We start from the raw sequence: 14,364 nt of genomic DNA on the forward strand, positions 1-14,364 counted from the left end.
TAATCCTCACAACTAGCTTATAAAGAAGGTCCTCTTTGTATGCCCATTTCACAGGTCTAGGAAGATTGGTTCAGCATGTGGAGCTGTGATTCTAATGTCATGCAGTCTGACTTTAGAGCAAAAATGCTTAAACCCTCCTCCATGCTGCCTTCTCACTCATGTTCTGGATTTCATATCATGTTAATAACTTATCTCCTATTATCTCATCCCCTGCCCCTCAACCACAATCAAAGCTATCATCTCACTCAGATTGTAGAGGAAAGTCCTTTTTTCTTGGTACCACCATGGACCTTGATTAAACTTTTGACGAATCTATAGCTCAGGTAGAGGCAAGCTCAGCCAATCAGATTTTCTTTCTTGAAAGCATAAAATGAGAACTATAGAAAAAGTACATAGTGTAGAAATAAAATAAAATTTCAGGACTATCTAAATTTATTATGTCAAGGAAAAAAATTAAGCCCTGGAGACTGTCACGTAGGATATTTGCAATTCTGCCCCTTAGATTGTAGATTGGCTCTCTTCCTGATTGTTGTTCTAAAAATGACTAGCAGAGACCGGATATCAGACCTTCCCCTACTTCCAATTACTCATCTTTGTTATAGATTAACTGCATCCTTTATTGTCTGGTACCTAATTCAGACCAGATGGCACCCAAGACCCCATGACTGTTACATCTTCAGTGTGGAATGTTAAATACACCTTTCCCAAAACAAAAGCACCACCTGGACCAATCACCTAATTGTAACTATGCCATTAAGGCTTATGAAGAAAGATGCTGAAATTTTGTTAAGCTCCCCTAAACTTTGTCTCTATAAGTGATCCCAAACTTCTATACTTCTGAACTCTGACTTCTATTCTTTGGAATCTGTCCTTCCTGAACAGCTTGTCCTCAAACTTTGTGCTTGAATAAACTCTCTTTAAACTAGATTCTGACCTTTTAGTTATTTTAGGTTGATAACAGTAAATGTCAGGCTCTTAACTAAAAGGCCGGATAGAGAAAGGGCTAACAGCCACAATGTCTGTGTGCAAGAGAGAACCAGGCAAAGAATGAAAGCAAGAGCAAGAGTGAGCAAATGATGTGAGCATGATGCCTGAGCTCTACAGTGGCAGCACATGCCCAGGCCTAGCTCAAGTTTTCCGAAGTACTCAGGAACACGCATCCTTGCAATAAACCCCTTTTTGTCCTAAAGTCATTTAAAAATGTTTTTCTTAAAATGTTAAGAACCCTATCTGAAAGAGCCATAGCTGAGCTGAGTGGTTTTTTTTTTTTTTTAACACCAGAGATTATCAATTTCATAGTTAAGCTGTGCTTGGCATCAGTGAAAACTTCTCATCATTTTAAAAAATGTAACTTACAAAACCTTCAGTATTCTTGTGCTAAAGAGAATGGGAGAACTTGATGTTATGATATTGTTAAGTCAGCCTGATGCTGTAACTATGGACCCTGTAGACTCAGCTCCTCCCTCCCAAAGGCTTGTGCAAGATCCTTTCTGTTTTTTTTTTTTTTTTTTTTTTTTTTTTGCTAGTTTACCATTTCATTGTGCATAACTCTAAGTCTAATTTATTTGGATAAAACAAATATTCTCACCAACAATTTGCCTATCTGCCTTTGTATCTTAAACCTCTCTGTATCTAATAAGTTTCTGTATTTCATTTCTCACCATGTTTTGTTATTTTTCTTTCCAACTCACACATGTCAAATAATATTCTCAGCTCTTACTATAAGCTTTAATATTTCTTGACTAAGATATAAAAATAATCTTTTTTTCCTTTACTTGCCCTACCTATCAGGAGACATTTCCTAACTTTATCCTTTAAGAATGTTGGGTATTAAAACATATCTGATGTTTCAATAAGTTCAGGTAATTCTAAATGATCATGGTGAGAAGGTTACACATTGTTGCAGGATAGAGAACACTAAGATGTTAAAACTACAGATTAAACAGAGGTTTTGATAAATATCCAAAAAAATTAAATTTTATCACATCAAATATTAATTTCATGCTTTTTTGTCTACTTTAAAGTCAGTAAATGTTAGATATTCAATTATTTCATATTTTAAACAATTACTTTTCATACAAAATGTGACTGCAAAGATGTTTAACTGGATTGGGTGAAGGGTGAGTCCTTGAGCTTCACTCTTCATTCCAGTCTTCATCCTTATATGTAGAATCTAAGCCATATACTGTTTTTAGTTCACTTTTTCTGAAAATGGATTTCTGAAAACGGATCAGCAAATGAAAACAATGGATATTATCAGATTTCAGATGTAAAAAAGACTGGCCTCTAGGCTATATCAGACTATATTTATTAAAACTCTATGTAATAGGTAAGACACATGCAAACATGATTTTAAATGTGCCTCTATATTTACTTAATCATTACTGAAATTTATTTAGCTCTTAAGTCCCTATGTTTACTGATGTGGAAAGTGCAATCTTGCTTTTTCTAGGTAATTTATTACTAGCTAAATTACCAGTTAAAATTTGGTCACTTTGGGGAAAATCTGGGCAATTCAGATGTGTCCTGCTCTCATTCCTTCCCTTCTCCTGAGAGCACCTGAACCTTTGGGAGTGATTGGGAAAGGCCCCTGGCCCATTTTCTCCTCTCTGTCCTGACTACCCTCTGCTAAGAGGGCTTTTATAGCTTGGTTGTGTCTATTACAGACAAGATTTAAAATTAAAATATGTTCTCACTTCAGATCATAGTTCTTGCAATTTAAAGCCTTGCCTTTCAAGACAATCTTCTTTCCTGTGGGTTGAAACATCGATTCGGCAAGTCACATGAAGTTCTTTTTGCTCTTATCTTTATCTGCCAGGGATAAAGGGTAAGGACAAAAAGAAATGGAAAAACATATCAGGTGGCAAATCAAAATACTACCAACTATAGTCCAGCCACCTTATTTTTAGCTAAATTTAATATCGTATTCATTTTAACAATAGTTGAGATACCTAATATTAAGTACATCATGCAATTATCTGCATGATTAATTTCTCTTCAGATAGTTGTTTCAACCATTAAGTATCTCAATTTTTCGTATTTCTTAAGAATTTAAAAAAATCCGTCTCAGGGAATGAGGGACAATTAGATACACGTGAAGGAGAAGAGACATACTTAGATTCTTTTCCTGCTTCTCTGTCTGGTAGATTATGTTATTTGTTCAAACATACATATTTGCTTCCCCTCCCTTTTGGTCCCTCTTTGGTAACCAGTGAAAAGAGAATATTTCTCTCTTCTCGAACATAAGATTTTGCTACATTACTGGCTTTGGCAAATACAATGAGCAGAAATATATGTACACAACAGCTGGGTAGAATTTTTATGAGCTTCGTGACAAGTTTATGAGTTTTATATTCTATTTTTTTCCATTGTTTCTGCCAGATGATTGTTATGTTCAAGATAAAGGCTACTCTTTCATAATCATAATAAAGAGGAAAAGAAGCACAAACATAGATGACCCACAAAGGTGATTGAAAATGAACCCTTTGTTGGTAAAAGCTCTGTATATTTGGGAGTAGTTTGCTACCAAGCATAAGTTAGGCAGAAATGAACAATACACTATCTTTACTGCACGCATATAATGACATTATGTAACCCTGAACCACTGGACTAAATTGGACTGCTAGACCCCACGTCTTCCATCTCCCTGTGCCCCATCTTCTTCCTACACATTCCTTGCAGCATATGAAGCAATTTGGGGGAGAATCCTTTCCTGAATTTACCTGTGGTAAGCAGCAGCCTTCAACAATTAATTAAACAAGGATCAATTTGAAATATGTTGCAGATTAAAGTAAATTATTGTTAAGCAGCCTAGTAGTAACAAAATGGTTTTCAGGAATTTTCTATTCACAAACAAGCTGAGTCCATCTGTAGGAAAATTCCATCTTCTCAACTGGTTAAATTTTCACATGGTTATCAAAATAAATACATACATGCAAAGGTTGAGTGCCAGCATTGTTGTAATTTTTGTTTGATCTATGTCACATTTATTATTAATAAGATATTTCTTGCTAAGTTGAAATGAGAATGGTTATTGAGAAGTAGTTGTAGCACGTGGGACTATGAACCTCTAGTCATGGTTTGAGGGTTACTTAGCTCTCACAGAAAAATTTTCAAAGAAGTATTAGTCATAAATTGCATTAAGGTTTTCACAATAAAATATTGCTACTTATTTTTAATGTAATGTCTCACAAAGAAGAAAAAAATTTCTTCTGTGGACTGAAAAAATATTTTCTGTGTGAGATATTACATTAAACAAATTCTAGTTTTCTATAATCAGACTTTCTTCTACATAGTATGGTGATATTATTTAGATATCATTATATTAATGTGGTTTATTCCTAATACTATTTCATTTATTTCTCTACCTCTTTCTGTGAGAACCTTGTAAGTATATCTCTATCTCTGAAATGTAAATAAAGAGGTAAATTGATATACATAAATTGATTTACTTTTTAAAGGTGCATAACAAGGGTTTCCTATATGCTTACCTCTGATAAATAAGTCTTATACAAATGACATACCTGTTACAAAAGTATCACAGACTCTTAGGTCACAATAATTGATAAAAATCATCCAGCATAAGAAAAGTAATATTCCCACTGCACTTTGCAATCTCTTGCTTTCATCTGTGGACCAAACATTAGGAGAGCCTTGTCAAAGCACCGTGTGTTCAGAGGAGTGAGTCAAAAACAAAAAAACAAAAAAACAAACAAACAAAAAAGATAGGGTTTCGCCATGTTGCCCAGCTGGTCTCAAACTTCTGATCTGCCTGTCTCAGCCTCCCAAAGTGCTGGGATTACAGGCGTGAGCCACCACACCTGGTCTGAATAATAATTTTTTTTCAAAATATTTTATTTTTATTTTTGTCTTTCTTTATTAAGTATATATTTGTGTTTTCACTAATTTTTTCTAAGAGGAACCAGAAAAAAAAAAAAAAAAAGACATGGTCCATGCTCTTTGGAACTCTGAGGAAACATGGCTCACTAACAATCACAAAGCTAATGGTTTTGTGATTATCTATTTCCCTTTGTCTAATAATACAAGATATATCTACAAAAACAAGAATGGTTAGCAAACAGAAAGTTTGACTGATTTTTGGTAAGAATCATAAAAATATTGCTAACAGATAATCTCTATTTTAGACATTTGAAAATAATTTCCTGTAAGTTTATAAACATTTTATTAAAGTATTTTTACTTACAAGTTTCTTAGAAAAAACTTTAAAAAGTATGAAAAAATAGCACATAAACAAATCACATAGACATATTTATTAAGCACCAACTATATGACGAATACTGTTCAAGGATTTAAAAAAACAGCAAAGGACAAGACAGATAAAACCACAATAAAGTGAATTCTACCAATGATCACAACTTTTACTCTGCAGGAGGATTACAACAAACTGAAGAATGTCTCACCTTTTGATATATCTCCTTCAAAGCTGCTTAGAAATAAGTTATTCCCAAGCTTCATGTAAAATTCTGTTTATTTATGCCTTTTAATTTATAGAGTCATGTTGGTGTATCTTGGGGAGGTTTTCACTGGTTATTCAACATCTAAAATGTAAAGAAAAAATTTTATTCATCTCATATTCAGATTTTTTTTAATTTAAAATTTGAATCCCATGGTGAATAATTATATTTTTATGTCAATTTCTAGTCACTTGCACTTTACAGTTTATGATAGTAAGCTCCTTTAATGACACTTAAATTTTTTCCTCAGTTTTATAGGCAAAACCTGGCAAAATTTTAAATTTGCAGTCCATTGAGTAACAGTGAAGTTGAATATTAATTTTCTTATTGGATATTTTTCTTTTTCTTTTGTGAATTATTATTTATGTTCTTTGCTCATTTTGTATTATGTAAACATATGTACATATGTGCATATATTACATATGTTACATAAACTTATGTATATATTTTGCATATATGTATATATTTTGCATATATGTATATATACACATAAGCTTAAGGATAAAATGCAATATTCTTTCTATTATTAGATACTATTGTCCTAACACAAATAAATCTGTATAACGATAATAGTAGTATGGTAATAATAAACATTATTTAATACCTAGTACTGTTGTATCTCTTCAAATAATTATTTTAATATTTAAACAATCCTATAAGGTAGCTGTTGTCACTATTTTAAATCTAAAGAAATTTGAGAATTATTAGAAATCTCAATTCAAGTGGCCAGAGTTTTAGTACTTACTGGCAGTAAGGAGCCAAGCATAGTTTAAACTCAAATCTGTTACTCCTTTGTCTGTAATCGTTCCAGTGGGCACTAATGCATCGATGCCACTATGCAAGTGATTAGAAGGCAGAGAGTAAGTGGCATTTTGATTCCCATTGGCAAGGCCCCTTCTGTCATCATGAAATTATTTTTATAATCTTTCTTCTTTTATTATGTTTTTATTTCTAAACCTTAAAGGACTGATGTTGTTTGAAATAAGAAGTGTTTGGTTGGTTGAAGTCTTTGTTTGGAGAGGAGAAAATTGGAATGTGATCAAAATTTGTAGGAATAGAGAAGAAAATGGTAGTCTTTCGAATACTATGTTTCTTCAAATTCTATTAAAATGGTTCATGCTTGCTCAGAGAAAGGGATTACTTGTAGTTAATTACTGCCCTCTGTTGACGACATGATATATAAATTGTAATTCATGTTTTAAAAAGAAAGTTAAAATTGCAAGAAAACTCATTTATGAAGATTAGTAATTGAACCTCAAAAAATTCAAGTGTTTGCCCAAACACATATATAGCTAGTTAATTACGGGGACGAGTGAGACTCCAAGTGTCATAAGCTATGATTAGTCTTGTGTTGACTAAATTAACAACAGTATTATTTTTGGCCTGAAAATATTTTTCTATTTTCTGAGACTCAAAAACAAAGGTTGTAGTACTCAAAATAATTCAAAATACATTTTACTTAAGAAAAATTTAAATACAATTTATATTCAGGTTAAAATAAATTAGGCAGTACAGAAAAGTGGGAAGTGGAAAATAAATATCTTTTTCTCACTCTCTACTTGGTCCCAGAGGTGACAATCACTAACTGTTTGTTTGTTGTTCTGAAATGAATTATAAATGCATAGAATGTTTTTCAAAACTAAAATACTAGTCTCTAACTTTTTTAAAACTTAAAATATACGTCTTAGAGTTTATTCCATATAACCACATAGAGATATAGCTTAGTTTTTAATATGACTGCCTACTATTGATACTTTTGAGGATTACAGGCATGGTTAGAATGCCCTTAATTTGGAGTAACTTGTTATTTCCATATAATTAAATTCAGGTGATGCGTATCTCCTAGGATTATTACAAAAGTGAGGTTGTTTTGTTCTCATTTCCTTCCACCAGGGGGCACTTCATTTTGGTTTGTCTCTATCAATGTTCACTTTGAACACTGTATTAAGGTGTTTCAGGCTTTTTCATTGATAGCTACCCCATTTTCCTGCTTCTGTGTACAAGAAGGATTTGAGTGGCAAAAGTGCTCAGCTAAGATAAAAAATAAGTAATTACCCTGTCAAATCCTTTGTTCCAAGTAACAGGAATAATGGAATAGATCATAGAATGTTAAGCATTATTTTCCCAAAAGTGCTGAGTGTCCTAGTTTGATTCTAATTCCTTTCTAAAGGAACATACAAATAAATGAGGTATTTGTACCAGTTGTACAAGGAGGGGAAAGAACCTTTTCCTATATACAGCAATTCGTTTAACTCAAATTTGTTAATATATGAGTCTATAAGCAACACTGGAAGTATAATCATGATTCTATTGGCAGCTACGTGAATATTAGAACTGATGATGGTTTTGTTTTTCTTAAAACATTTAATAAGACATAGTCATTTTTAAATAATATTAAAGTTTCAGTTTCATTTGGCTATTTATTTTAAATTTTCATATTCATAATAAATTTGCAATTTGTATTTGCCTTTTAATAAGTAATTTTGAATTCTTTAGAAGAAAAAAGTTATTGAAAAGATGATGTTTAAAAATGTTTAGATTTAATTGAATTTACATTTTTGAAAAAATATTTCAAATTGCATGCACTTAAATACAATACAACAAAATGATGCAATAATCATGCTTGCAACATAATTACTGGTTTTGCTGAAATGAAGGCAAGGAAGGTCAATATGGAATAAACATATACTTATGAATTATCTATGTATTTTCATTTATTATTAATCCAAGCATCATAACCAATTAACTAAATACCTAAACATGCAGAAAAAATTTATTTGATATGTCTCAATATTTTGTCAACTTTCCTAACATAAAAATTACAGCTTTATAACATACCTTTCAATTGTCTTTATGAAATATATTTGTCTAAATGGGATGGAAAATATTTTACGTAACAACATACTAGCTTGATTAATAACTTTTGATATTTAAAATATAGTTACCATAATGCCTTCTGCCTTCTGCCTCTCACCTCACAATAATACAAAGAGCGCATTTATTGAATCATCCATTCACCAACTATTATCGGCCAACTATTATGTGCCACTATTGGGACTATAGCAGTAAACAAACAAACAAAAAAGGAAAAATTCTGTTTGCTTGGAACTTACATTTTAGTACATTTTTTACCAAAGGAGAAAGGAGACACATTCAGACATAAAGCACAGCTTTTGTCCACTTTGTATCACACATAACTTTCTCAAGTTTTCTTTATTGGCATGATAGATTTTTGCTGAATTAATGTGGTTTTAGAAGAATATAATCATAACTACAGATAGATTTACCAGAAGACTGGAGAAAAAGTTTGGCCTTATGGGAAATGTTTAACAAGCAAATGACAGCAGAATAAAAATTTCAGTGTGGCCAATAATATGTTACATATTTAATGAGTAGAGTTGAAAGTGGAAAGAAGCAAGGAAAATTGAAATTTAAATTGAGTTTTTGTTTTACTTTGGAGAAATATTACAGAAGCAGAATATGCTTAATTGATTTCATAACAGGTAATATACAATCACAAAATCATATCCTCTATGTCCCCATGGAAACAAAGTGATAAACAGCTGCTGTCCACTTTACAGGCACAGAAAAGCAAGGTTAATTAGAAGTACTGTACCTGCAAATTCAGTTCCATTAATGGCAAAATCAATTCAGAAAAGAGCGTTTTCACGGCATAATTTTTTTCCTAGTTCTATTAGTATTGTGTCAGATCCATATATTTGTGATTCATTAGAGAGCTTAGAAAGTGCGATGCCTGCCAAAGCCCACCTGGACTGGGAAGAAAATCATTTCAACTGCCTTGGCAACAGTCATTTTTCTTTCTTTCAATGTAAAAGTCATTCAGAATCCAGGTGACATTCAGGATAACCCAAAGTCACACTAAACAATAAAAGCATATAGACAGTAGTCGGTCTTCCTCCCACCACAAATAAGTAATAAAATCCTTAAATCACAAGCTTAATCCAGATTTTTCATATTTATCTTTAACTTAGGGAATGTCTGTACCTTTCCTTTCACAAATAAGGATGACAACTGAGTAATGCATTTACTTTAGGATGATGTTTAGGGCTCAATTACCCGTGTGCCCCAAAGTATGGAAACAATCTTCAGTGAGTATTAAGATTCCTTTATAGTGCATGGGGATTATAGCACAAGCTGTTTTTCATCTTCAGATGTTTCTCCTGATACTTGTTCTGTTCATGCTTTGTGGATTGCAGTTACCACTCATAGTCAATATGAACCCAAATTGATTTTATTCTGTCTGAAAATCTTAACTCCAGTACATTCTATAGTCTTTCTCCCTTTTTAGTAGTAGCCAATAACCAGAAGCTGGGATGAATTCTCCCCATGTACATTTGCTATTTACAGAAATAATTTATACGTTTTTCCTGTTTTAAAAGATACACAAATAGTATCACATTCTACTTATTCTTTCATAACTTACTTAAAAAAATATATCTATGTATTTACCACTTGTTTGATTTTTGTTGCACCGTGTTCTTTTCAATAGGAATTGCTAGGTTGTAGAATAAGCAGTGTTTCAATTATAAAACATGTTGCTAAATGGCTCTACAAAGTGTTCTTGTCGCAGCACTCTAGAAGAGTATTTATTTCTTCACATACTTGCTGAAAACTGTAGTGAGAATTTTTAATTCCTGCCGAAGTAATATTTAAGAAATAATGTCTCATTTTTTTATTTGATTTTCAATTCTCAGATTTCTTGTGAAGACGTGTTGATAGTTATTGGTTTCCTCTTCTGAGAAGTTCTTGTCCATATTCTTTGACCATTTACAAAATTTGGTTTTCTGGTCTGTCTTATTCTTGTTTCAAGAATAATTATTTTTTATTCTGGACAAAACCCTTTATTGGTTTTATGACTTAATAACTTCTCCAAATATATGTCTTGACATTTTAGTTGGTTCAGAGTAGTTTACTTGTGTTGTGGTGATTAATATTGAGGTAAATAACTGTATCAATCCTCTTAATGATTTATGCATTTTACATCTTATTTTAAAAATTCTACCTACCATAATATGATAATATAATTCTACATTTCCTTCTGAAATCTTACTTTTAAGTCTTTATCTTTGACGTCTTCATCTTTGTCTTCTGTTTTAAGCATTTTAAAGTTCTTTTGGCTATTTTTGTACCTTTTACATCTTTCATGTGCGGTCTAACATTGGCTTACCATTTTCTTTGAAAAAAATATTGACTAGTAGTTCATTGGACGAATAAACTAATTTTGGAAGAATATTGTTGATAGACAAGAAGAGCTTGAATTCAGTGACCATGTAGATGCATTCACCAGAGCTGGGAGAAAGGTAGCTATAAAAATAGAAGTCAGCCAAGGCGGGCGGATCACAAGGTCAGAAGATGGAGACCATCCTGGCCAATATGGTGAAACCCCGTCTCTACTAAAAATACAAAAATTAGCTGGGCGTGGTGGCGCCTGCCTGTAATCCCAGCTACTCAGGAGGCTGAAGAAGGAGAATCACTTGAACCAGGGAGTCTGAGGTTGCAGTGAGCCAAGATCGTGCCGCTGCACTCCAGCCTGGCGAGAGAACGAGACTCCGTCTAAAAAAATTAAAGAATAGAAGTAATGGCTGTGCTAACAATAATCTTGGTGGACATGTACTGCAGTCACACCAGATGCTGTGCTCAAAGGAGACCCGTGCTTAGCTCAACTATCTGTTGTCGCCATCTTGAAACTTTAACAAGGAGCCTACTTTTTCATTTTACACTGGGTTCCAATATCTTACAGCCAATCCTAGCAAGCAAAACATGGGCAGATAGAGTAGCTGGTGTATATGAAAGTTCTCTTCTGTTGGCTTTTATATCTTTCAAAAAAATGGGGAAGTAACGGTCGTTTGTCTCCCTGTGCTGCATTCTAGGTTATTTTCCTAGGTCTCATATTCAATTCATTATTTCCTTCTGTGCCTTATCTGAAATTTGAGTGGATCAATACATTTATAATTATAATAACTATATTTTAATTTTCGAAGTCCTACTTAATTCCTTTTCAAAACTGGCTTTTCTATGAATTTGGTGCTTTGGGCTTAATGATTTTAGTTTCTTGTTTTGTCTATAATGGCTCTATATACATTATTTTTCTACTCTTTTCTAAATATGGTTTTTCTATTTTTTGAAGTTCTTAAGACTATTGGCTATGTCTGCCAATAATTACTTATGATGCTAATAATTTGGAAATGTACTCACCTTCACAGTGAAATTATTTGTGAAAATTCTGTCTTGGATTATGTATGTTTTCAGAGAGATTATGCATCTTTATATACTAGATATCCCAAATGACTGCTATTAGCCCACACAGGAACTTTTTGCTATCATTTCTACAGACAATGCATTTCATATAATTGTCATAATGTACTAAAACAAAACAACTTACTGCCAAAACTGAAAAAAAAGTAATAGAAAAAGTACAACTATAATGTCAAAGATATGACTCACTTCTCTTGAAAGTAATACCACTGTGCAATTTAAAGTCTGCGCAAAATTTTATAAAGTTGTGGTCTTACCTGTTTTTAAGTTTTATTTTATTTTATTTTTTATTATTATACTTTAGGTTTTAGGGTACATGTGCACAATGTGCAGGTTTGTTACATGTGTATCCATGTGCCATGTTGTTTTGCTGCACCCATTAACTCGTCATTTAGCATTAGGCATCTCTCCTAATGCTGTCCCTCCCCCCTCCCCACACCCCACAACAGTTCCCGGAGTGTGATGTTCCCCTTCCTGTGTCCATGAGTTCTCATTGTTCAATTCCCAATGAAACCAGCTTCTAAGCTTATTTTCCCCTCCTACTGGTATTTCTAAACCATTGGAATTGTGCAAATTTGACCATGAACTCACCTAAGAAACATACTCATTGCTGTAAATGTATCAAAGGAAACTTGTTTTCTGGCTCTAACCACAGCAAATAGTCTTCTGATCTACTTCTGTAGGTGAATAGAGATTTCCATAGACTTTCTTTTCAGTAATTGTGTAACCTTTTTGTAGAGTCTCAGTATTTTGCAGTTGCGTCATTTCTAATGTCCTGTGTCATATAGACTCAAAACGTATTTCCTGTGCCCATGAGTATGTAAAACCAAACTTAATAGCCAGACATAGCCGCAAGACCAGCTCACTGCTTCCATTTTCTCCCTCATTTTGTTTTCTTCCCCTGACTCTGAGGATTTTACATTTTCTCCTATAAGCATAGCAATACATTTTATCAGAAAAGTTATATTTCTATTCAGCACTTCGAGGCATTTGTAGCATAAAAGTTTAGTATTAATTTATTCTACCATCATTAATTTATTGCTTCCATCACGAAAATTTTAATTACATTCCATTAACTCAGGAATTTAAATTTTCTCTTCGAAACAAGAGGCACCACCAGGCAAAAGTTTTTGAATACTAGCTCACTGTTAAAATATTTATAATATTCTTCACGTCCTTACTCCAACACATTTCTTTTTACTCTCAATAGAGGATTTTGTTTTGTTTTGGGAGAAAAAGGAGACAGCTAGATAATATGTTACCAAACTTCCTGTTCCTCACCAGCAATCTTTTCTCTATCCATACCTTTTTGTCTCAGTTGTATGGGTCATGATTGAGTTGAAGCAAACAGAATATACTGTAAGTAGTTTAAGGGTAAATGTATTTATTACAGTGTTCTAAATGGATTATAAATTATTGAGAGGGCTTAAGAAAGAGACATATAAACATCTAATAGCAGAACTGTGCTGCCAGCTTATCAGCAGCTCTTCCCAGAATAAGGAACTCGTCTGTTCATTGATAAGTTGTCTTCATAGCTGTTGTCTCCAAACACACACACACACACACACACACACACACACACACACACACACACACACATACTACTATTACACCTGCTGGGTTCAGAACCATGCTGCCTCTTTTATAATACTGACCACCAATTAGAGAACCAGGCACTGTGCTTCTCTTGTCAATCAATAATCTCAGTTGTAATTCCAAGTCTCGTGGGAGCTCATTTGATTGCGGAACCTGAAACACATTTGGAATTCTAGCTATGAGATAATCTGGAATTTGTTTTAAGCTTTCCTGTCTCTGCAACATAGAAAGAAATACTAAAAGAAAGCTGCAATAAATATTGAATATATTCCACTCACAATACTCTTGGAAGTTCCTCTTTCCAAGGTTTTCATATTTATTAAGTCAAATGGACAGTTTTCAATGACCATCTTGCACTCCAGACTTTGACCTCTTCACATAACTTGAGATTAGTCACTGTTTCTTTCTAAAAATTTCACCTGATTGCCTGTCTCTGCCTTAGTCTTATTTCAAGTTATTCTTTCTCTGCCCGTCCCTCAATTGGGATATTTCCCAAGTGTTTATATACTTCTTTCAGCTAATCTGAAGGCTACATCTAATTTATTTCTCTCAACTGTTGGTATCAAATACCCATACATGTATTGAATTACAAATATTGTTTTTCTTTCTAATACTTCCAAACATAGATACTATTATATAATTACCTATTGCATATACCCCTTGGATATTACAAAGACATATATAAAGCTGAACTACAACTCTGATTGTCTAAATCTATGATTTTTATTGATATCCTAGTAGTTTTTCTTAATTTCTTATTTTCCCTTAGGTCCTATGGGTTATAGCTCATGAATAGTTTTTCAATCTTTTCCATCTCTTCTATTCTCACAGCTACCACCTTGGTTCTTCATTTGTTATTCTGCAATCACTACAGTGGTCTCCCTAGCTGCAATCTTGGCTTCTAATCTAGCTTTCAAATTGATGTCAATATGATGCTTTAAAAACAAATTCAAATCATGTCACTCTCTATGTAAAATTTGATGCATCAATTTACAAATATCTATCAAGCATTTACTAT

The 14,364-nt window shown here is 33.0% G+C and overlaps 1 protein-coding gene across 1 annotated transcript in view; it reads left to right on the top strand.

Moving 5' to 3' along the window:
• Positions 1 to 14,364, top strand: part of GULP1 (GULP PTB domain containing engulfment adaptor 1) — a 1,103,064-nt gene that overhangs the window by 96,919 nt on the left and 991,781 nt on the right. The window lies entirely within an intron of this gene.

The sequence above is a fragment of the Symphalangus syndactylus genome, chromosome 8, assembly GCF_028878055.3.
Source record: "Symphalangus syndactylus isolate Jambi chromosome 8, NHGRI_mSymSyn1-v2.1_pri, whole genome shotgun sequence".
NCBI lineage: Eukaryota > Metazoa > Chordata > Mammalia > Primates > Hylobatidae > Symphalangus > Symphalangus syndactylus.